A 24,913-nucleotide genomic window follows, 5' to 3' on the forward strand; every position below is an offset into this window, starting at 1 on the left:
CTCTAACTGTAAGAAGTCTTCTGTGTCACTGTCTTCTAGTGACTCTGAGTCTCTGTGACTCCCTCTTGTTGCATTAGATCCTTCATCTAGTGCTGTTTCTCCAACATCCGAGGCCTCTTGTCTCAGTGTTGTTTCTTGAGTATTCACGCTCCCTGCGTCATGCCACTCCTCCTTTATTGCAGTAGATGTGTCCTGTCGTTCTCTGCTGTCATCGTCTTGATGACCATCATCTGGGTGCCAGATTCCCAGTTCCGACCCATCATCTAGTAGGTCCGCCGTTTCTTTGTTGTCAGGGATTGAGCCCACTTCAGACTCCTTGATGATCACATCTCGAACTGCCATCACCTTGCGTGTGTTGGGTATGTACACCAGGTATCCCTTTTCTCCTTCAGTGTAACCCACAAACTTTCCTTCCAGTGCCTTGGGTTCAAGTTTGCTGACTTCTCTGTCCCTCTTCCTCATGAAGACTGTGCAACCAAAAATAGATAATTTACTAATTGGAAGCTTAGGTTTTATACCTCTCATCAGCTCTGCTGGGCATTTTTCTTCTCCTCGTCTCACAACCAAGTTTCTGATCCTTGCTGCGTGAAGAATTGCTGCTCCCCACATCATCTTTGGAAGTCCTGAGTCAATGAGCAAACATCTTGCCATCTCCAGCAGTGTCCTGTTGCACCTCTCAGCTAAGCCATTCTGTTGTGGCGTCTCTGGTATGGTCTTCTCCTGTAGAATGCCTGCATCTAAGCAGTACGTCTTGAACTGCTCTGAGAGAAACTCCTTCGCATTGTCTTGCCTCAGCTTCTTGGGCGTCCCCACACTGAGAACAAATTTTTTCAGGCTGGCCAGTGCTTCACTCTTTGCCTTAAGCAAGTCCACAAACACAAACTTCGTGTACTGGTCTGCAAACACAATGCAGAACCGGAACCCTGACAGTGACTCTACTCTGAAAGGTCCCATCACGTCTGTGAACACCCTCTCCAGCTTCTCTTCTGCTTGGCTCTCTGCCACTCTTGGTACTGGAGTCTTTGTGATCTTGGCCAATGCACACACATTGCATACATCATCGAGTTCCCCCACTGTCTCTGGTGCATTCCTGACCACATCCGCTTGATTCAAATGACCCAATCGTCTGTGCCACTTCCTTGCACTGTCAAGTTTCACGCTGTTGGAACTCATCTTGAATTCTAGAACGCTGCAGGGTAAGTAAAACAAATTATTTTCTTGTGTTAGTTTTACCCGAGTTCCCTTCTGGAGTTTCATGCAGCTGTTTCCTCTCTCGAAAGTGAAGCTATGTCCACACTCCGTGCATCTTGAGACTGATAGGAGGTTTGAAGAATAGTCCGGCACACACAGAACATTTTTGAGTTCGCATTGGAATTCCCCTTTGTTTGAGGGTATGCTGATCCTCACACAGCCTCTGCCCACCACTCTGGAAGCCTCTCCGTTGGGATTTCTGACCACTGATTGAATTGGCACAAAGTCCAGAAACGCATCGATGTTCGTCACTATGTGATCTGTACAACCACTGTCCACTAGCATGCCTGCTGTCTTCCACTGGGTAAGAGCTGCCCAGCATTCTTCGTCTGGTGTAGCCAATGTTGGACCCATTGCCACTGACTCATGTTTGCCTCCATCTCTTTGTCTCTTGCATGCCCTGTCTAGGTGACCCTTCTCACCACACTTTCTGCATTGTGCTGTCTCCTTCTTCCTGCAGTGCTTGGCAAAGTGTCCAGGGATCCCACACACAAAGCAGTTTCCTTTCTTGGGTCCCTTCATGAAGTCACGCTTCACTGCCAGTGCCACTGAACCACTTTGTCCCTTGTGTCTCTGCACCGTGCTCTCATGAAAGTTCTGCAGCCTTTTCCTCAACTCTGTGAAGTTCGTTGCCGGGTTGAAGCTTTCCTGTATAACAAAACTTTCATACCTCATTGGCAGACCATTGAGGACCAAGGCGTTGAAGAGGGTCTCTGAGACTGCTTCCCCTGCTTCTTGTAGCCTTGTGAGCAACTCTTGTCCTCTGATGAAGAAGCTGTCCAAATCCTCAGAATCCTCGAGCTGCAGTCGAGCAAGCTGTGCCACTAAAGTCACCACTGTCGGCGTCTCCACACTCTGAAATCTCTCCTGCAAAAGCTTCCAAGCTTTTGCTCCATCTCCAATGCCATCATCTCCCACACAGTCATGTCTCATCAGCATGAGGGTTGTTGCATCTAGAGTCAGTGCCAGATGGCACCACACATTGTTCCGTTTCTCCTTGATGTCTGCAACTTCCTTCTCATATGCATCCTTCAGCACCTTGTGGTTCTTATTCTCATCATTGTTTGCCCCATTGGCCAGTGGCGCAGGCTCATTGGGTTGCTCCTCTGTCCCCAGTAGTGATATGTAGAGTCCCTTCGTCTGCATCATCGCCACAAATCTTGTACTCCAGATTGGAAAGTCCTGTGCCTTTCCTGTGTAGGTCAGCAGCTTCACTGTCTGCTGATCCATTGAAGTTTGAGCAGGCAAAACAGTTGTGAAAAGAAAAGGTACTAAGCAGAAAAGGATTATGACTGTCAACAACAAATTAGTTTTGTTTTGGAAATTAATTTTATGACTTAAAAAATTGCTGGGCCCATAACCTGTTGGGTTATGGACTTTCGCAAGCGGAATAAAAAGCGTTTTTAACTAAGTAAAAGAATTAATTTCTCAAAAATGAGAGAATAACAAAATGATATTTTACAGTAGAATTTAGAGATTTACAGGAGAGATCTGATTATTAGATCAAGATGGTGATTTGAATTTGGGGATGAAAAAGGACTCAAAAATCAGCTGTATATATACCCATTATCAGTGTGAAAAAGTCAAGATACAAAACTAATCTTAGCACCGTGATTTATAGTGGGGGTCGCAAAGGTTACCCAATATGGTTTGCTTCTGCAAATCAGTCGCAAAGGGAACCATAAATGGAATGCATTTGCACTTTTCTGAGAATTCATTCACACTTCCGAAGATATCATCATCATTTAATACATGCTGGGAAGATTTTACATCACTTAATCTAACTCTAATAATAGTTATCTAGATTCACCAATTTGAACCGAATATTGATTCTCAGCACCATTTCTTGACGATTCATTTATATAATTTCTTTGATCAAAATCATATTGCTTGTCTTTCTAATCTGGTAAGTCAAACTTTCTTTCTAATTCTCACTAAGTTTAAGACTATAGTTTGATCGATATTCTAACACAATATGTTTCCTGAGTGACTTAAAAAGCCTAAATTAGTTGCTAACCATTTTAAGAGAGATTTTTAGAAGTAACCTATTCATACATAGGAAAAGCTGCCTATGCTCACTGGATGTTCTTTTTCAACCCAATGTTTAGAATAAAGAGTCATATAAATGTTTTCTATGCGTATTCTTTTTCTTTTCCCATGTTTTTTAATGTTTTTGTATTTTCAAACTCCAACTGAGTTTTCTCCTGGGTTTGGACAAGTTTCTAGGCTCCTTTGCGACGCTTTAAGGCCATTTTGTCTATGATTTGTTAGGTACTCCTTTCGTTTTCCAGGCTCCTTTGAAAATTCTGCGGCTAATTTAAGACCGCTTTTCAGAGAATTTTTGCCTTTTCAGGCAAAATTGATTTTTTTAAAAGTAAAAGAAAAACATTCACTTAAACTTGAATTGGCGCTTGAATTCAGTTTTTGCAATTTTACGAAAATAGGCAAAGTGGCTATTTATAAAAATGTTGTTTAGGCCAAAATTTAGAGTACTAAGGATGAATTGAAACTTGAGAAATTTATGAAAATTTGGAAAAGACCCCAATTTATTTTCAAATCTCCCTCGGTGCTGTCAACAATGTTCTGTGTTAAGGGGTCTATGCAGGTGCAACTACTGTGAAAATTGACCAGCACTGGATTCCCAGCCGGATCTCTTACTTGCAAGCCTAGTGTGCTACCCATTTACACCAACTGGTCTTAAGCTCTCGAACTTGGGCATCTCTTATAACCCGTTCTCACGTTCTTTTTTGTTCCTAAAGGCTTCATTTCTTTAGCCAAGTACATGTTGAACAAGTAGAAACTTCTTGTCAAGCTATGTCAAGCTTATCTTAGGTGAAAATGAGGTTTTCTCAATCTACTGTATTTTTTGGTAATTCTGGCGCAAATTATTGTTGATTGCTCATAGGTTTTACTTTGTTGATTAAAGAGGCCTCAAATAATCCCTGCTGAGAATCTGACTTTTTACAAAAATTGAAGGCTAACATCAGCAGCTTACCTGATTAACAGGATGTTCGCGTCCTCAAACTGGAAAAGTATTATGTGAAAAATAATCCTTTAAAGGTGCCATTTTTACACGACAAAATTCGATAATCACTCAGTAATCGCCATTTCATACATTTTCCTCAAAGAGTCAGTCAAAGATGTTTCCGTGTTCGGAGATTGTTGAAAAATGTGGCATGTTAATCAGGCGGTGAGTGACAATGAATTGTTGAATTGTTTGAAACAACTGCGGCGGGATGCATGCTCTTGAGCAGTTGTGGCTAACAAGGCGTCTAACTGTGTAGAGTTACTATATCAAGTGTCATAGAGACAGGCTAGGGAACAATTGATCACGCCGCTCTCTTTCCGGCCCGTGCTCTTTATAGTGACGCATAAAAGACACACACACACACATATACGAACTATAATCCGTATAACACATTTTATTATACCCCCACAAAAACACCCATCACCACCATACCTGTTAATCACAAAGTATATTCACTACCCCCCCCCCCCCCCCCCCTTCGTTTCAACGACGCGCATGGTACCAATGACGGTATATTACCAACTGGTTAAGCTCCGTTATTAACCATTAGTACAAAAAAATTAATCGACCGTAGCGAAGTAACAAAATCGAGTAGAAGTTTGGTCAAACATATTGGCTCGATAGTAAAATAGTTAAGTACCAATGACCTCAAAATAATGCAATAAAACTATCAAATTGAAAAATTGCTAGCTGAATAACTTGCAGGAATAACTAATTGAACGTGCTTATTACTATACGTCTGTTACGTCTAATATTGAGTTTAACTGTTTGGATGGTTTGTGGCTACAAGTCGAGTCAAATTGAGGAAATTGAAAAGTAAAGAGCTGACAAAAATTGAAAACATGTGAAAAACGAAAACAATAGCGTCTAAGATAAGCTGTCTTAGACTACGCTTTCACCAAACGATGAAAAACAACTAAAATATGTACACGCACCGCACTCGCCTATTGTATACGTGCAGTTTCTGGTTTCAATGCACACAATTGTGCATTTTTCTCTGCAGAATGCAAAATCGGGAGAAAAATAGGCGGGGAGAAATTCAAACCTTTGCAAATGCAAAATGCCACAACGGCAGAAAAACTCTAGCATTGAAATTTGAGCTCCACTTCATTTCTGTTTGAACCTTAGCCACTGTAAAATGAATCATAGTCCCTTTAATCAAATTTGTAATGGACCCTAAATTTAGCATTCCGAATTTCAACTTTCCGAGTATTCGAGGCGGCAGTAAAAATGTCACCAACGGATGGCAAATTTATCAAAATAAGTCAGATAAAACGTTCAATTTCAGTACTAACTTTAGGCAACTTTAACCAAGCGGATGTAATAGAGGGGGCTAATAGATGCCTAGTTTCTGTTGGAAGAAAACATTTTGAGACAGTAGTCCAATTACAAGTTTTCGTCTGTTGTTCACGCGTTCCGGTTGATAACCAAATTGCTCGTACACAAGTTGATATAATTGCCATTAACAAACAAACGGTCGAAAAGGTTTCAAACGTTTAAAACCATTATCGTAACCGGAAGTTCAAAGCCAAGAGATAACAAGTGCAATTTTGGAAACGGAAGGCAAAGGTCGCATGCACTCGCCCAAGCACATAGCAAGTTGTGGGAAAAAATCAAAAAGTGAACTAGCAAGCGTACGAGTTGTTAAACCGTCGATAGGTGATGAAAATAGCATCACTTAGTTGATGTGAAGGGAATGAGAGGTTGAAAGTTACAAGAAGCCTCCTCGCATGAGTTTCGGCGTCGCCAAAAGTTCCAATATTTTCTGCTAATGACTATTAAGATACCATTTTGTCTCAAAAGAACATGATTGGAGGTCAGCTGAGTTCAAAATACAGGGACGGGGCAGAGCACGTTTCTTTTTCCTGGTCTAAGAATATTTAGCGCTGGCTACTGGATTCCTAAAGGTTTATGAAAATAGGACAATTTCATAAAAAAGCGTCTATAGTCTATAGCGGCATAAAAAAAACGTTTTTCGAGAAATGTTCTTTTTTGGTATAAAAAATTCATTTTTCGTCTGCTTCCAATAAGAACTGAGTTTCGCATTTGATTCTTTTATCTGCTGTTATTGTTTTTGAATTAAGGTCAGATACACGTGTCAGAGAAATCATTCTTTCATCCAAAAAACTCTCACCGTCATTTTTTCAATTGTTTATTTTCTTGAGTCTGGTATAGTGAACCTGGGCTATTAAAAGTTTCACGAGCGTCGATTTGTTGACCAGCTTTAAAATCCAGTCATTGAGATACCGTGCAAATTCATTTTCGCTATAATTTAAATTAAGCGTTTTCAATATAAATTTTGATTTGTAAGTTCATTTTACAGCGCCTTCTTAGCGACAAAAGTTGCGCTTATTATTAAAAGGTTTTACCATGGGCAATTTTTTTCTAGGCTTGGAAAATCTTTCGTAATTTCTTGCACAGAAAAGACCGACTGAAAGCAAGTAAAGTTAGTTAGTATCGATATTAGTTAGAATCGATATTAAGTGAAGTGTCAATGTCTTAACCTGAACCGGACTTATATCAGCATCATTTCGTGCCCGATGTCCGAAAAAGCAGATTTCATTTAAGTTTGGGTTTTGTGAAAACAAAACCATTTTTTATTAGTGGTTTATTAGTAATTAATGAATTTTATTAGTAATTACTTGAGTTCAAATTCCAAAACCTAATTGTTCTTGTGAACAGTACTATAGTTAATTTCAGAACTGCTTATTGTCTTCTTAGTTCACTATAAATTTCCAGAGGGATATTTGTGAAACTAAACATCAATAAGGTTTTCTGTCATTTTGGTAATTAGATACTGTATCTAATGGAAAGTGGTATTTTGAATTGATTTCGAACTAAAATAGCCCAGTGCAACTCGTTTCCACGCAAACTTACAAGTATAATTTCAAAACATAGTTCGTGGAAAAGTCCGACAGAATTGATTAGGTGCACCCGATTTTTCGGACTTTGGCCGCATAATGATCCTGCGGCTGGCTATTTTATCAAAAAAATGTAGAAAAAGATTGTTTTTATGGTTGCATAATTCATAAAAAGCCTTCTGAGGGCAAATTCTTTTTGCTTCAGAATGTTATTTGATGACAAGTTTTGGTAAGTTATGAGCCAAGTCACAGAATCGGTGGCTTGTTTTTTTTAGCAATATTGGACATTTCAAAACTTCAATTAAGGTTCTTAAAAAGGAGATCGGCTGCGACTTGAACAATGAGAATATACTATAAAAAACTTCAGATTTGAGATATAAAAATATTAAGATATCAAAAACCAGTTTAAGTGCGTAACTTAAAATTCTTCAAACGCTTAACCATGGCTCTATATCATACCTACTTTTTTTGTGTTCTAGTGCAACTAGTGTTTTCTGGGCAATCGCAAGTCAAGAATTGATGAAAAAATAAATTTGATACAAAATTTCACCTGCTTATAACCTCGGCTTTGCTGATATGTTGGTCAGAACAATTAACTTTCCGTCGTGATGTAACTGTGTTTATAACTAACTGAAATTTTGTTCATCAAAAGTAATTTAAGTTAAGCAGAAATCCATATTTGACCAAATGATTAAACTGAGAAGTATTTTGAAGCACTCAATTATAACAAAGTAAGAAAATTTTTCTCATATTTTATATCAATCGAAGTGCAAATTTAGATGCGTGATTTATCTCGTTTGATACTTAAATTTTGTGCTCTTAATAAATAACAGAAGAGTATGAAGTTCTTAAGAATCGCTTTCTGAAGCCGCAAACTACTAATTATTACAACCATAAACTATGACAGCAACTGGATCTCAAGTCAATTCAAAGCCAACAAAAGGATTGATAAAATTACTTCGCTTATGAATCGCAAAAGACGAACTTTTCTCTTTCAAGCACTAGAGGTAAAAATCCTGAATTGAACTGAACAGATGTTTTTGAAACCAAAAAAAGCAATCCTTTTTAGCAATAAATATCCGTTACATATGTACTGAAGAATTATCACTTGTGATATGGAAAAAAACTAATCAAAAGTTGTTCGAATGTATTGTGTTGAGCTCTAGTAACAGGTTGTATTTTAAGAACATAAGAAGATCTGCAAAAAAAGCTTCTAAGAGACAAGGCAACTTTCCGTTTTAAAATCACACAACTGTGGTTTAGTGAGGGCGAGAGCTATTACAGACCAGGGGAGAAAAACTTTAAAAATGGTATTTTTGGTCATTTTTAATTACCATGCAAAATTGATAAATTTTCTAGACCACTTTAAAAAATAATTGCAATCATATTACTCAGCCTTCAAGTAATAACTAAAGCAGATATGTGCAGCAATTAAAGTCAATTTATTCTCTCAGAATGTCGAAAAAATAGATGGCGAAAGCCTTTACTGCAAAACTTTTGTGTTGAAATAAGAAATTGAAGAAAACCGATTGCTATACTGAGAAGCTGAAATATTTTATAAGATCCTCTTGAAATGGTTGTGACAGTATAATTATCTGCAAATGTAGGTTTTCTGTCATTTTGGTAATTAGATACTGTATCTAATGGAAAGTGGTATTTTGAATTGATTTCGAACTAAAATAGCCCAGTGCAACTCGTTTCCACGCAATCTTACAAGTATAATTTCAAAACATAGTTCGTGGAAAAGTCCGACAGAATTGATTAGGTGCACCCGATTTTTCGGACTTTGGCCGCATAATGATCCTGCGGCTGGCTATTTTATCAAAAAAATGTAGAAAAAGATTGTTTTTATGGTTGCATAATTCATAAAAAGCCTTCTGAGGGCAAATTCTTTTTGTTTCAGAATGTTATTTGATGACAAGTTTTGGTAAGTTATGAGCCAAGTCACAGAATCGGTGGCTTGTTTTTTTTTAGCAATACTGGACATTTCAAAACTTCAATTAAGGTTCTTAAAAAGGAGATCGGCTGCGACTTGAACAATGAGAATATACTATAAAAAATTTCAGATTTGAGATATAAAAATATTAAGATATCAAAAACCAGTTTAAGTGCGTAACTTAAAATTCTTCAAACGCTTAACCATGGCTCTATATCATACCTACTTTTTTTGTGTTCTAGTGCAACTAGTGTTTTCTGGGCAATCGCAAGTCAAGAATTGATGAAAAAATAAATTTGATACAAAATTTCACCTGCTTATAACCTCGGCTTTGCTGATATGTTGGTCAGAACAATTAACTTTCCGTCGTGATGTAACTGTGTTTATAACTAACTGAAATTTTGTTCATCAAAAGTAATTTAAGTTAAGCAGAAATCCATATTTGACCAAATGATTAAACTGAGAAGTATTTTGAAGCACTCAATTATAACAAAGTAAGAAAATTTTTCTCATATTTTATATCAATCGAAGTGCAAATTTAGATGCGTGATTTATCTCGTTTGATACTTAAATTTTGTGCTCTTAATAAATAACAGAAGAGTATGAAGTTCTTAAGAATCGCTTTCTGAAGCCGCAAACTACTAATTATTACAACCATAAACTATGACAGCAACTGGATCTCAAGTCAATTCAAAGCCAACAAAAGGATTGATAAAATTACTTCGCTTATGAATCGCAAAAGACGAACTTTTCTCTTTCAAGCACTAGAGGTAAAAATCCTGAATTGAACTGAACAGATGTTTTTGAAACCATAAAAAGCAATCCTTTTTAGCAATAAATATCCGTTACATATGTACTGAAGAATTATCACTTGTGATATGAAAAAAAACTAATCAAAAGTTGTCCGAATGTATTGTGTTGAGCTCTAGTAACAGGTTGTATTTAAAGAACATAAGAAGATCTGCAAAAAAAAGCTTCTAAGAGACAAGGCAACTTTCCGTTTTAAAATCACACAACTGTGGTTTAGTGAGGGCGAGAGCTATTACAGACCAGGGGAGAAAAACTTTAAAAATGGTATTTTTGGTCATTTTTAATTACCATGAAAAATTGATAAATTTTCTAGACCACTTTAAAAAATAATTGCAATCATATTACTCAGCCTTCAACTAATAACTAAAGCAGTTATGTGCAGCAATTAAAGTCAATTTACTCTCTCAGAATGTCGAAAAAATAGACGGCGAGTGCCTTTACTGCAAAACTTTTGTGTTGAAATAAGAAATTGAAGAAAACCAATTGCTATATTGAGAAGCTGAAATATTTTATAAGATCCTCTTGAAATGGTTGTGACAGTATAATTATCTGCAAATGTTAATTTTCAAAACTTCAGCCTTTTTAGTCTGTGGCTGTTATGACAACTGAGCCTAGAAACCTTTAGAAAAGCATATGATTCAAATCAACACTCAAATCAAAGCTGACTTGTGCTCAAGTATTCGCCTCATCCAACAGTCGAAGTTAGAAATGAAATAAGAAAAACTACAAAATTTTAAATAGTAAAAAGCATCCTTTGAAATGAATCTGATTACCAGCGACATAACATTATTCACACAAAACCAAATTTATATAAATTGAAAAGTTACGTTTGGCGGGACACTTGAAAAGGACTGCTGCCTCCTCTATTTTCGACTCGTGAGACGACTCGTGTTTTCTGAGTTCATGAAGCATGACTTTGAAAAAAAAATCGCAAAAACTTCATAAACAGTAAGCAGATGATGTCTTGTCATGATATCACTAATCGACTCTGTTTTTTGTTTAAAAAAAATGGCCCCACATTTTCTTTCAAATCTTAGATATTTTGTTGAGATGTGTTTTATAAGTGTTTCTATATATAAAAAATTCTCTTAAAAGGACATGAACTTCATAGCAAAGTGAAAATGTGTATCTCTCACATGTGTCTCTGGTGATCATCACGAAGGGTTCGTACCGGTTGATTTTTTGTAAATTTTGCCGAAATCAATAGTAATTACAAAAAGTTAGCACTGAGTTTGATTAATCTGACAAAAAAATTGTGTAAAAAGCTAGAGATGAGCGGATTGAAGTCCTAGAACAGTGTTATAAATTGATTTAGATTGTCAAACTTTCTCACAAAATATTTGTTCCGACCTCACATGTGGGGGGAGGAACTATATACTCAAATGGGTTTTTTTCGTTCAGACAATTTTGGCCGATCGATATATTCATCGTTGAGAAATGTGAGTGGTATCATTAAAAAGCTCGTTTAGCGAAGAATTCGAAACTAAAAAGATTTTTTTGAATTTCGTTTTTTTAGGAGTTTTCGAGGATTGTAGTTTTGTGTGAACACGGGATATTTGGATGATTTTGTTCACTTTTAGTGTAATTTTCCTTCAAATTAAGTCAATTTCTATAATAATATTAATTCAAAATTACATTTCACGCCACAAAAAGTATAACTTTGTGTTCCAAATAGGCGAAAGGCGAAAAAAGACTAGTTCTGGTCTCATAGGGAAGTTAAATATCAAAATAATTTGAACTCTATTTGAGAGAGCTCTTTTTTTTTGAAAAGTTTTCATATTGGTTTGTTTTCTTATGTCACCTAGAAACTAGTTACTTTTCATATCGGGGTTCTGTTCTTGACAAACTTGATTTACAGTCAAATAAAAGTCAATGAACAAAACAGTCATTTTCAAGGAATCGCTCGTGTTTTTTTGGCTTCGGCTCTGAGTTTTGTCAACTTTAAATGGAAATTTGATTTTCTTTTTGAGGTTTAACTAAGTTTTTGGAGTCTTATGACATAGACTTTTTGAATGAAAGTTACATAGGGTCTGTAATGAGCTTTAAGTGAACCTGTCCATTAATTTGAGTGGACAGCTAATGGCTGTTAAGACTTTAAAAATGATTTTTCGAAAAAAAATTTATTATTAACAGATCAAAAAATTACTTTCGAGAACTGTTAGTCAGTCTCAGTAATGACAAGACCACCTTCCTTTCTACTGCAAACAAAATTCATATGTTTAGCGGTTTTATCTTCTAACTATTGGTTATATGACCTGTAAGCCACAAGATTTCAAAAAAAATTTAAATTTTTGGATGTTTTTGTTTTATTGTTTCCTCTTAAAATCTTATCACATCCTGATATTGAGAGCTACTATTGGCTTAGAAAAAACGTTCAATGGATCAGATCATAGATAAAGTTCTCAGAGAAAAATTTCTGGTTTAAATGGCTTCGACACATTCTTCTCGCACTTTTCTACTGATTTTTTTTGGTTTTTGCCTTTATTTGTTGTTGTTTCCATAGTCGTAACAATTGTTTTGGTGTCTTATTGATTGGCTATGCATGAAAAATATCCTTGTCCTCAAATTGAGACATAACTGAGATTATTGACTTCCGTTGAAAGCTATTGAATTTAATATTTGTTAAGACTTTTAAAAAAATTTTCGAATTTTTTTTTGAAAATTAACCAGTCTTAAACCTGTTTTCCTGAACTGTAAGTCAGCTTCACTAATGACCTGTCCCCCCTTTTTTCTACTTCGACCAAAATTAATCTAGTTAGCTGTTTTATCTTCTAACTATTGGTTTTTTGTCACCACGAGTTTTCAGTTTTCAATTTTTTTTAGTTTTTGGATTTTTTTCGTATATTTGGTTGTTTTTGAAAACTTAAAACATTGTCCTATTAAGAAAAAAATTTTTCAAAGATTTAAAGATAACGTTCAAGGGATCAGAGATAACGTTTTCAGAGAAAAATTAAAGGTTTAAATGGCTTCGACACTTTCTTCTCGCACTTTAAAACTGAGTTTTTGGATTTTGCCTGTAGTTTTTGTTGTTTTCATAGTCAATGAATTATTGTAATGTCTTATTGGTGATCTATGAATGAAAAGCATCCGCGTACCTACAACGAGGCATAAATTAGCTTATTTATTGACTTCCATTGAAAGCTATTGAATTTAATGACGTTGATATTACGGAACTTCACAAAAACTTCGTAGTTTTAAAGATTTCATTCATATTTTGTTGATTTTTTGTAGTCAAATGTTAAAAAAAATCCCATTGCTGTTAACGGATAATTGAAAATAGAAATGTTTTCACTGAAAATTCATTTGTTAACATATTTGACAATTCTCTCGTTCTTTTTTTTGAATTTGCTTCTTCTGCATATTTTTTTTTATTCTTCAGGCAGCCGTAAATTACTGACCGGTCTCATAAGGTTGTAATTTATGATTGAAAAAAGGGTGTTACCCAAAGCAGTCAGTCTATAGCGAATAGTCCTAAAGTTTATGAGCTCATACGTTTTCAAAAATTTTTCAATTTTTTCAATTTTTGTTATTCTTTTCGTCAATTTGCAACTTAATCTCATCATTGAGAGGTCCCATCAAATTCCTTGTATTTTTAAAATAACATGACAACTGATATTATATCAAATTGATGTTTTGTTTGCTGGAAAATATGTGTTTTCCTAAAAATTTTGTGAGTGGTGTATTTGTGTTTCTTTTTCTCTTCCTTTAGCTCACCGCGTAATAACAGATCCCAATGATTTTCAAATGTGGTCCAATTGAGCTTATTTATTCTTTCAGAATAATTTTAACAGAATTAGTATAAATAGAAATTAAAATGAAAATGCATAATATTTGGATAATAGCTACTGATTTGAAATCATTAGCTATTATCTGAACATTAATTATTTATATTTCAATTTCTTTTTATACTAATTCAGCTGAAATTGTACTAAAAAAATTAATAAATTCAATTGAGCCACATTTGAAAATCATTGGGATCATGTACTACGCAAATGTGCTAAATGAGGAAAAAAACAAACACTCACAAAACTTTTTGAAAATGCATATTGTCAACAAACAAAACATCAGTTTTAGCTATGTTGTTCGTGTAATTTGTTGTTCGTAATTTTTTTAGTTTTTCTGCACTTTTAGTCCATTCCTATGTTTTAGTCTAACCAAAGAAAGGTCCTATTGGTTTGGCATGAAAAATTCTTATTATATTTAAAGAGAATTATATCGTTAAAAGCTTATGATTTTTAAGATATTTGAAATTATTTGGGATAAGAACTGTTGATTGATTTTTGTATTTCACCTCATTATTTCTTCTTTTACCTAGTATCATTAAAAACCTTGTTACCTAGTATCATTAAAAAAATCCCATCTGCTGCGTAATTAGGAAAAAAGTAAATTTGTGTTGTTTGGGTTTTGTCTGATTCTAATTTGACGTTGTTACTAGGTGCTTTCAAATTTAGACATTGAATTTTTGCCGTATAATTTTTGTTTTACTTTGTTTGTTGTTGTGGTTTTTCTCGTAGTCCTTTTAGTGACATATCTTGCTGTAATGAGGCTTTGCATTTTGTAATTCAATTATTAGCTTGGTTGTTTAACAATTTTTTTAAACTCAAACTTCTATTTTTGATTATCTCTTCATTTGGTTGACAGTTAAGTCAAAATTGTAGATGAGCGCGGGTCGGAACATCATGTACAAACGCACATTAACGAGCCTTCTTGTTAACGTATAAAGTTTTCGAACGTTTTCGAATGCTCAAAAAGTGTTTTAGAATAAGTTATTTGGATGTTATAACAGGCTCAATACCTATAATTTAAAGACAAAAGCTGATCTACAATAAAGCAGTCTTGCAGTGTATAATATAGCTGACATTATTTTGCTGTGTTAGCCTTATCTTTCTGTGCTCCTTTTCTTCTGTGCTCTATTTTTGTGCCCCTTTTTTGCATTTTTGCTGATGTTTACATTTTTATGATGAATACATGCTTCTCTTTCTTAGCAAATACTGGGTCTCTTTTCTTATTTGGTGACTCGAGTGTCCTTTGGTGGAAGTTCCGTGCCGTCTAGCGTTGTCCAAAAATGCTTTGGAGTCTCCAATAGCACCCGAATTGATGATTGAGCAGTGGTTGACAGAATTCGATTTAAAAAACTACAAGATATCTTGTAAGATGAATCGAAAGGCTCGTAAGATATCTTGAAAGACTAATAACAAAGCTTGCAAGTATTTTTCACGCGAATCAAAAAGGTTGGAAAAAAGTTGAAGGCGAAGAGAAAAGCCTGTAAGAGTTTTGCAAGTAGTTTGGTGCACGTATGCAGCGACTTGCAAGATTGTTTCCAGCTTTTCTGATTCACCAATTAATCAGAAGGCCAATCGAAATCGGACGGAGTCAATATAGGAATCTGTGATAGCTGAGTAAACTCTTTCTCGCGATAACTTATAGGAATAGCTGAGTAAGCTCTTTCTCGCGTTAACTTGCCAGAAGTAAGTTAGGATTAACTTCAAAGTTTAGAAAATATTGAAACAAATCAAAAATCAGAACTTTAATAAAAAATATTTGATATGCGCAGCAAATAATGAAGATCAGCCTTTGCCACTATTACTTTTAATTGCTTGTATTTACAAAATTTGAGCGGATGACACTGAAAATAAAGTGTCGGCTCCTCTCTTCTTTATTGAATTGTACCACAAACTACTGCACATGTAAATCTCTAATGGGTCGCGTTCCATAAAATCGGAGGCACGAATAGCCCGAAATAACCAGCATGCAAAATTATCCGTTAAATTAAAAGTCAATACTTACACCTATAACTTGAGCTCAATATAAACTAACACTATTTTATTTAAAGACCCTAAACAATTGAAAAATATTGAAATTGGGTTTTTCCGGCACAAAATTTAATGAAAGAAAAACGTAGAGCCAAAACAAAGCTTTTTACCTCCAGATCAAACTTAGTTTAAACTTCTTCGAGGGGGAGGGGGTATCAAAGTAAAGACTCAAACTCACCTCAATCAACTCCAAAACTCCCCCGGAAAACGTAACTCCGATGATAATAACTTGAAGGTTAATTCTGAGTGGTAAAATCAGATCGACTTGTTAGTTATTTTATGACTAAATCCACTTCTTGTCAAAGCTGCAAAACATCCATATACATCAAATGAGGGAGGACAAGCCGTTTAATTTTCCTCTAGTCTTTCTTGTAAAAGGATAAAACCGCCATTGAAGTCGTTTCTTGTTAGGATTAGATGCCGCTATTGTTTATCCCTAATCCGATAACTTTTCTGCTCTCAAGATATCGTTAATTCTACCGTGACCTCAACAAAGGTCATAAATAAGGTGACTCATGCTTTTCAATTTAGCCCTAAATGACCGATTTGAAATTATAATAAACTGACAAAGAATAAACTGTCAAATTTTTTATGATAAAATTTTAAAATGTAATTAAGCTTTCTTGGTCGAAACAAAATTTTCACCTGTATAAAAATGAAAAAAGCTCTAAAATATGGGTAACGACGTAAAAACTAAAAGCATGAATAAATTATAAAGACCAGCTCTTAAAATCTGAATGAGAATTTGTTTCTTTAATCATGAGCCATTAAGACCGCCTCTAAAATTAGTATGATAAAAATAATTCGCGTGATTCAGTTTTTTAAGTACCAGGTGCTTTAATTGATTGTGCACAATAGTAGACACTACTATGCAGAACGTAGTGTAGCATTATCTAATAGCACAGTCAATGTTACGTAACATACTCACTATTATGTAATCAGTTCTGCATCATGTGCCAAATATAGCTCAAAATTAGATAACAAAAGACCAAATCTATTGTTGCAAATATTGAATTTTAGCATTGTTTGCAGTAATAGAATGCACATCTTTAGTGAAGGAAATATTTGCTGTTAGCTTGTCAATTATTTACGTCATTTATTCATTATTTTTTATCTATGGAGAATTATGGCTTCAATAATTGAAAAGAATTGTCAGGCTTGAAAAATTGCTGAAAGGCTATAAGCAATATAAGCATTATTATTTCATACTGGCAATGTCAGATATTAACAACTTTTAGTCATATTTTGTCACGTGTGATTTTGCGTAAGAGATTTAATGAAGGGGTAAGGGCCTGAATTAGAAGTTCTTAGATACATAGAAGGAGCCCTGCGCTGCTAGAAGAAGACAACAAAAAGAATCGGTCATGGGTGTCTGCGCATAATGTCACAACTCGTCAAATGATTAACTTTGCTTGTTTCAACTCAAAAATTGATTAAGTATTCAGAATATTTTTCTTGGTTATCTATTGGAACCCCGAACTTGCTGACAGTGAGTTTCAGCGCTGTACCATTGACTTTCAGTTGTAACCATTACTGTACAAGACAAATAGCAGTATAAATACTTTTGCCAGTCTGCCCAGAATCCATTACGAAACATCCCAGTCTGCCCCTCTTCTTCGCAGCCTCATTTGCATTATTGGCCAACACTGCACAGAATGTTTCACAAAGTTTTCAAAATTTTGAATAACTCGATCTAATGCACGAATTTTTTTAAAATGGCGATACCCTTAAAAGCTATTCTAGCTCCAACTATACCTTATATTGGTGCATTTACATCTTTGGGGTGGATTCGGTGGCTGAGATCGGAGACGGAGGTCGGCAGTGGAGGTCGGAGGCAGAGGTCGGTGGCGGAGGTCGGTGGAAGTCGGAGGCGGAGGTTGGTGGCGGAGGTCGGTGGAGGCTGGTGGAGGTCGGTGAGGAGGTCGGTGGAGGTCGGTGGCGGAGATCGGTGGAGGTTGGTGGCGGAGGTCGGTGGAAGTTGGTGGCGGAGGTCGATGAAGATTGATGACGGAGGTCGGTCGAGGTCGGAGGTCGGCGGTTGGAGGTCGTTGGAGGTCGATGTGGGAGTCAGAATTAGTTGTGGTGTAGTAGTAAAATTAATGGTAAAAGATTCGGGCTTCAACCGCGGAGTGTCAATCCGAGTGTTGATCAGTCTATTTCAGTTTATCTTTTCCCAGTGTTTGAATAGTAGACTCAAGACTCATAACGAATCAAGACTCTTCTATCTGACCTCGTTGATCAATAATTATACTGAAGGTCGGCCTTGTTCCTGAATGATGGATTGCGTTCGAAAAAAGGAGACCGGTTAAACAATTTGGATCACAAATTGTTTTTTGTTATTAAATTGTGAACAAAACTTCATTTCGCGATGTTCATTTATGAAGAGGCAAAAAACTGTCTGTTTTATTATTGAGAAGATATAGCAAAAAAGTCCCCAGTTTATCTCCCCCAGTAAAACAACTCACATTCATACAAATTGGTACGAAGGTGAATAATATGGAGAAAGAAACCACAGTGAGGAATATCCCAACAGTAAAACGCAACTTGATACAACTTGCCAAGATATGCAAGATCTTAACAGTCTTGACAAAATATGAATTATCTTACTAAGATCTTGATAGACCAAAATTTCTTGGTACATCTTGATAGGATCTTGCCAAGATCTTATCAAGGTGTATCAAGACATTTTCTTGATTAAACTTGCCAAGATTATGGTAAAGCTTGGCAATAAAAATCTGACTGAATTGAGCAAGGATTGAAAAGTTTTTAGTCATGAATTAGCGAAAAGGAAGCCCACGATCTTTTTCTGCCAAACAGGGAACTGTTTTTACTTTTGATTTTTCATTCCAGTGCTATGTTTCCTGGTAACTCCTGGCGAGAAAGCCAGGAAAAATACGATTACCGATAATTCCCGCTAAATTTGCCAATTTCCTGCAAGAAATTTACTGGAAATATCGAGAAACGGATCCGATTGTTTTTTCGTGCCCAGCTTTTTAGCGAGAAATTAACAGGAACTCAGGGAAAACAATTATCTCAAAAGACACCTGCTTTCCCCGTTTCCCAACGAGAAAAAGAGCTGAAAAAAACGGGAAATTTCAATAGACTGAAGGCAATTAAAACACAACCATATTTGATTCGAGGAACATTTATAGATTATTCTGCTAATTCTTAATAATTCTTGTTAATTGTTGATAAATCTTGACAACCCTTGCTCAATCCAATGGTTAAGTGCAACATCTTGTTTTTGTGTGCTGTTGATTACTTGGTACGTGTTGCCATATCATGGTCAATCTTTCCTTAAAATCTTGCTAAGATCTTGTTTCTTGACAGCCATGCAAGTTCGAACGTATCTTGATATTATCTTGCCATGCAACATGGCAAAATTTTGACCAGATTTACCGTAATTTAGTTTGTTTCTTATCAACTATCGTTTTGGCTTTCACTGGGAGCGAGAACGAAATATGGAGAATGGGGAAGAAACATTAGCGTATTACTTCTGGAGAGTTTTTTCCAAAACAAAGTTTCCAATCACCAGCTGGAGGAGTGTATTTTTTCAAACTGAACACTTTACTGCTGAGGAAAAGCCGTTGCGTAACGTTTTCGTTTGCAAGCAAAAACTTCAACAACAGCACTTCCGAACTTTTTTCTGGTGAAACTAAAATGTGGGTTTAAAGCTCTAAGTTTTAACAAAATTTAAAATAAGTTCAATTTGATCAAACAAAAAGCCATGCCAAACTTTTTCTCCCATGTTTGCCAATATCTTGCTTTCTAAACCCAATGCCTCAAATTAACGAACAACTGCTCGGTCAGTTATAAAAAATAGGAGAAAAATTAATCGACTCAATTTCTTATTTAAACTTTTGATTGTAGTAATGTAGTAAAACAATTGGAAGATGTTGTTTGATTTTCCAATTGTTTCAACCTTACTTTTCAAATCGAGAAAGCACCAAATCAGTAATTCTAGATAAACTGTAATTCTCAATAACATTGCCCTAAATTTTGCTCAGATAACATTGACAAACCAATCATACCAGGACAAGTTGGATCTCTATTATATTGCAACACAATTAGGAAAGGTAGCTTTTACAGCATTTTGATGACTTAAAGTCAATTAAACGTAACTTTTATTCATTTACATAGTTATTTCTGATCTATTTCTAGACTTTTCAGTTAATTTTTGAAGCAATTAGGCATTTTTAGAGGTCACAAAGCAGTAGGAACGTTTTTATTGATCTCATGGTGGCTATCAATCTAAAGGGTTTAATAAAAATTGGGTTTCACTTTTTTGAGATCTGACTTTTTGATGTCCGTGATAGACTAAATTTGAGTAGATTTTAAATAAACTTGTGCAGTGAATCAAAGCGAGAGCTGCAAAAGCGTAACATTTTTTTAACATTTTCTGAAGGGAAGCAAGAAAATGATGTATAAACAAATTTTCAGTTGTTAAAGAAAAAATTTTTCAAGTGCGGCAAGTTGACGTCTGCTTTTTTGCGTTTTTCCTTTTCGTTATTAATTCGAAAATTCAATTAAGGTGATCTAGTAGTGCTGACATGTTGCTTTTGGAAGCGACGAGTGGTCCGACTATTTTATTCTTGTCTTTTACACAATCATTCCTGAACATTTTCATTAAAATTATCGTGAAAATTTGGGTCTTATCTGTATTTTTTGTTGTCGTTGTGCTATCTTATAACTTCATAAAGGGCAGGTCATCCTGCCATTTCAAGTAAATTTTAACGGCCTAGGTGATTCTATTCTATTGATTTTTCATGGGACAAGCTTTTCATGGTCTGAAATTATTTAAGTTCATAAAAATTTTCAGTTATGGTTATATCTGAGTTTCTTTTGTGGTCTTATACATTAATCACATTGATGACAGTGCGCTGCAGTTTTCTAAGAATGCATATGACAGCATATGCATTGATTTTGATTCATTGTTAAATGTTTGAATGACTATAGTTTTTTTCAATTCTGCCTCTTTTGGCCTTTTGCCCCAGTTGTCGTTGTTTTGTTGACTTTTAACCACTCAGATTACTCACAGATTCAACTTCTTTTTCATTAAATAAAAATGAAAACTCCTTTAAGTTCTAAGCTTTAATTGAACGGTTTTTTTAACCTTAATCCAGTTTGCCATTGAAAAAACTTGTAAATTTTGAGTTCTGAGGAATTGTTAGTTTCTGGTATCTCATTTGAACATTCTTCAATTTAAGTTAGAGCAGATCTTATCCGGTTATTTTTGCTTCTTTTTAATTTTGGTTAGTGTTTTTGGTGTACCATTAATGCTCTTTTCTGAGAGATCATTGCTCTTCAAGCACCTTAGATTATCGTTTTCAATCGTGCGTTTAACGTTTTTTCATCATATGCTTTGATGGTTTTTGTCATTTTTTTTGCCAAGTATAACTGGGTACTAACTTTTTGTTTTGATTTCTAACATTGAATCTTATTGAAATGTTAACTAACCGTTTTGGTAAATGGTTACGCGTATTTATCAATTTAAAAGGCACTCATTTTGAAACACTTTTTAAAGTCTGCCTAGTCTGCATATTCATTTTGTGTTGTTTTTTGCTTTGCGTACCATTCATTTCCAACATAGCTGCTTGGTTTTTATCCACAAATCATTTAATGTGGACTTCGTCACGATGATGCGATTGGTATTGTTATACTCGATTACATTTGCTCAAGTCAATCGAGTCGCGAATGCTTTCTGAATTAGTTAGAGAAGTCAATTGCGCTGCGTTTGCCAAGTATCATTAGTCTATTTGAATTCTCAATTCGTGAGGCGGGTATTTTTGGCGCGAAAGGCTCAACACCACTTGAGCAACCGTATTTGAAAAGCGATTTACTAATGTTAAATTAGAACTGAATCTTAGCCGCTCAAATGGGAGAATGAGGATTAAAATTAAGCAAACTGAAATCAAAAAGGAAGTAAAATTATTTCAAAAGTGAATCACATCACAGGAAATGCTCAAGAAATGTTTACAAGCGTGATCAGAAAGTTTCCTGTCTAAGATATGAACAAACATTAGAATATGTAGGATGAACTGAAATAAGAACTGAATTGAAGCACCTGTCTTTCAAATGACAAACATGAACTAGAATACGGTGATGGATATTCTGAGAGTAGTATCCATCCCGTATGACATTTCCTTCTGTTGGAGAAGAACTGTAGCAGATAAAATCAGAAAATTAGTACTTATTCACCGATTAATTACATATTCAAATATTAAATAAAAAAGTTCAAAGAGTTTTGAGTTTAATCCGACTCAGATTGTGCCTCCGCTTCTAAAACTGTCATTTCTCTAGGTAGATTTGGGTTAGGATCGATGGACCATCTCTCAATAGGATTCCGTGGCAACACATCCCCTATAAATTTTGTGTCTGAGGTAGGTATCTCAGCTGAATAACCTTCCGTGCTCTGTATATTCTCTACGATTGATTACGATGTTGTTGACTTTTTCTGTTTCTTTAGTAATCGTTTGTTTCTGTGGAGTGATGATGTGTCCAAATCTGATGCATCGCTCACCGTATTTTTTCGCTTCTCTTTGCGCAGAATACGTGTTAGTTGTTTCGATGAAGCCACTTGTGGTGCGGATGGTTCATCTGTAATAGGTTGGGTAGGCGGTGCGGCAAGTGGTACAGATGGACTGAAATTGAGGATTTGAGTTAAGGCCGGCATCATCGTGTTTTGGATTCCGTTTGGGAGTTTGCATTCTGAGTGAGCGTGAAATGTTGCTTGAGGTCGATATACAAGATCTTCCTGACGAGATGACACTGACATCATCCGATTGTCGTTTATTTTGCTTGATCTTTTTGTTACCCAGGTTTTTGTGGACTAAATCCTTCCAATGATTTGCAACTTTCTACTCGAGTATTTTCTCGTGAATTTTCTTAGGCCTTTGTTCGATGTACTGTCCCAACTCAGTGTCTCGTTCATTCTTGTTCCGAATTTTGCATTATCGGAATTTCTGACTCAAACTTCCGGTCTATTTGGCTCTTCAATTATGCTTGTTGTTGGGCTTGTCTTACCAACTGTGCTGCCTGGAGCAAGAACTTCGTACAACCCATCCAAGTTCTATTTCTTGATTTGCGTGGATTTTTTGTGCATTTTTGACTTGAACACTGCATTCGCTACGCGGGGTTGGTCTCGCTATTCCTTCCCACCGCACGAGCCGCGATTCGCCATCCTTCATTTTTTCCTGTTCCTTGTGGGCTCAAATGTTCGCTGCACAAATCACGTTCTCTATTTCTGTGTCAGAACACAAGGCTGTGTCTGCCCATTGTTCTTCTGTCAAATTTCACCTGCCCGGAATTGTATCTTCATCCAAATAATGTTTAATTATTTTATTATAGTTTAAATTTTTATTATTCGATTTCGTGGTGTTATTTGAAATTGGTGTGTTGCATTTTCTACCAAAATGTGCTTGGATTGGTGTAATGTTGATTGTTTTGGTTTTGGAATTCTTCATCGTGGTATGATTAAATACAGTGATTGTCCCAAATTAAATTTTTTATTTAAATGTGTTTTCATACATGACAATTGACGTTTAATTTGTTTAGATAAGACGTTCTACTTGGCCTATTGCTTTATGGTAATTTGCAGGTGCATATATAGGTGTAATAATATTTTCTGTACAGAATGTTTCAAACGTTTTACCCGTAAAACATCTAACTTGGTCTAATCTATTAGTTCTGGGTCCTCCGTGATTATGTTTATAGTTATTTATAAATTGAATTACATTGGTACCAGAGGCGTTATTTAATATTTCTACTGTAGGGTTTTTTGATTATCTATCTACGTTTGTAATGAAATATTGTTCTATGCCTTTTTCGTTAATAATGGGCCCACCAAAATCTATTTGGATTTTGTCATTCGGTTCAATACATTTTGACACAGGTGACCATTTGCAATGCGGAATCAATGATTTTAGATTTTTAGCAATTTCCCTGCAGGCTTTGCACTCGGTTGTTTTTGCCAGTATATCCCGGTGGATATATGGCCGCCACACATTTTGTGCTAGAGACAGCATAGAAAAACTCGCTGGGTTGGTGGAGTGGATGTCTTCTAATACTGCATCCTTGATTGCTTTGGGGATAGCAATCCGTTCATCGAGACGTATGCACCCATGTCTGACACTAAGACCCCCCCCAGTAGGAGAAGACGTATGGACTGATCTCTTTTAACTTGTCTGGGTCATCTCGAAGGACACAATCGTGAAGTTCTTTCAAAATCGCGTCTTTTCCAGCGAGGATTGCTAGCAACTTCCTATTGGAAACTTTATTTAGGGTATCCGTGAAGCGCAAGTCTTCCGCTGTATCAACAACACTGCCAGACGGAGTTGTTTCAGTGTTTCGAAGAAGTATTTGTAGCCGGTGTGGAAGGAGAATTGTCCGAGAAAGTGACTCGGGCCTTCGTTGGAGTAGATTTATTGGTCTTTGTTCGATGCATTTTAGCAATTGAATTGATTGAGTTATTCTGATGCGAATGGATTGTGTTTTTGCGCTTAATTTGAGGTATTTGTGTTGATTAGTTGATTTGATACCAAAAACGGGTTTTATTGGGTATAATTGTTCAGATTGTTCACATTCTTTATCGTCTGAATTTTGCAGTGCATTTGCAGCAATTTTGTTAAAGGAATGTGATTTATTCTCTGTTGGATTATTTGGTACAATTTGTGGTTTTAAAAATTTAGAAGGCATTTGCAATGCGAATGATGTATTTAAATAGGGATCAGCGGTTGAATTTGTAGGCGCTAATTGTGGCACGAATGGTAATAATTTTCTACATTGTAGTGATTGTAATGCAACTGGTTTAGTAAGAAATTGCGAATTGTTGCGTATTAATATAGGTAATTGCGGTGCCAATTTGAATGATATGAGTTATTTCTAATTAGGTATTTCACTGAATCCCGAATTTTTGGATATTCTTGCTACTACAAAATGATCGTCATATATGGAAACTTTTTAAGCTTTTGCAAAGGGATTTCTGTATATATAATCCACCAGACCCATTTTTGCTCCAGGCATATGCTCGATTATGAAAATGTATGGAAGTAGTCGGTCAATCCATCTAGAAAGTCGGCTAATGTAGGATTTTTTGATCTGTGTTCTCTTAGTATGGACAAAAATGCGCGATGATTTGTTATGACAGTGAAAATTTTTCCATACAAATAATATTTAAAATAGTCGATTGACCAAATTATTCCCAATAACTCTAGTT

At 35.7% G+C, this 24,913-nt stretch overlaps 1 protein-coding gene across 8 annotated transcripts in view; it reads right to left on the minus strand.

Moving 5' to 3' along the window:
• The window catches only part of LOC142358649 (uncharacterized), a 71,805-nt gene that overhangs the window by 8,248 nt on the left and 38,644 nt on the right, over window positions 1-24,913 (minus strand). Inside the window, exon 1 of one of the 8 annotated variants that reach the window (XM_075410116.1) lies at window positions 15,878-16,802. The exons of 2 other annotated variants lie outside the window; for them this stretch is intronic. The gene's annotated coding sequence lies outside the window, so the exon portion shown is untranslated. Of the gene's footprint in view, window positions 1-4,246; window positions 4,671-7,603; window positions 7,628-7,690; window positions 8,063-14,837; window positions 15,224-15,877; window positions 16,803-24,913 lie in introns of those variants that run through there. 5 more of the 8 variants (XM_075410121.1, XM_075410123.1, XM_075410120.1 and 2 more) reach the window with 5 other exon arrangements.

This window comes from Convolutriloba macropyga, chromosome 2 (genome assembly GCF_964194025.1).
Source record: "Convolutriloba macropyga chromosome 2, txConMacr16.3, whole genome shotgun sequence".
In the NCBI taxonomy this organism is placed as follows: Eukaryota; Metazoa; Xenacoelomorpha; order Acoela; family Convolutidae; genus Convolutriloba; species Convolutriloba macropyga.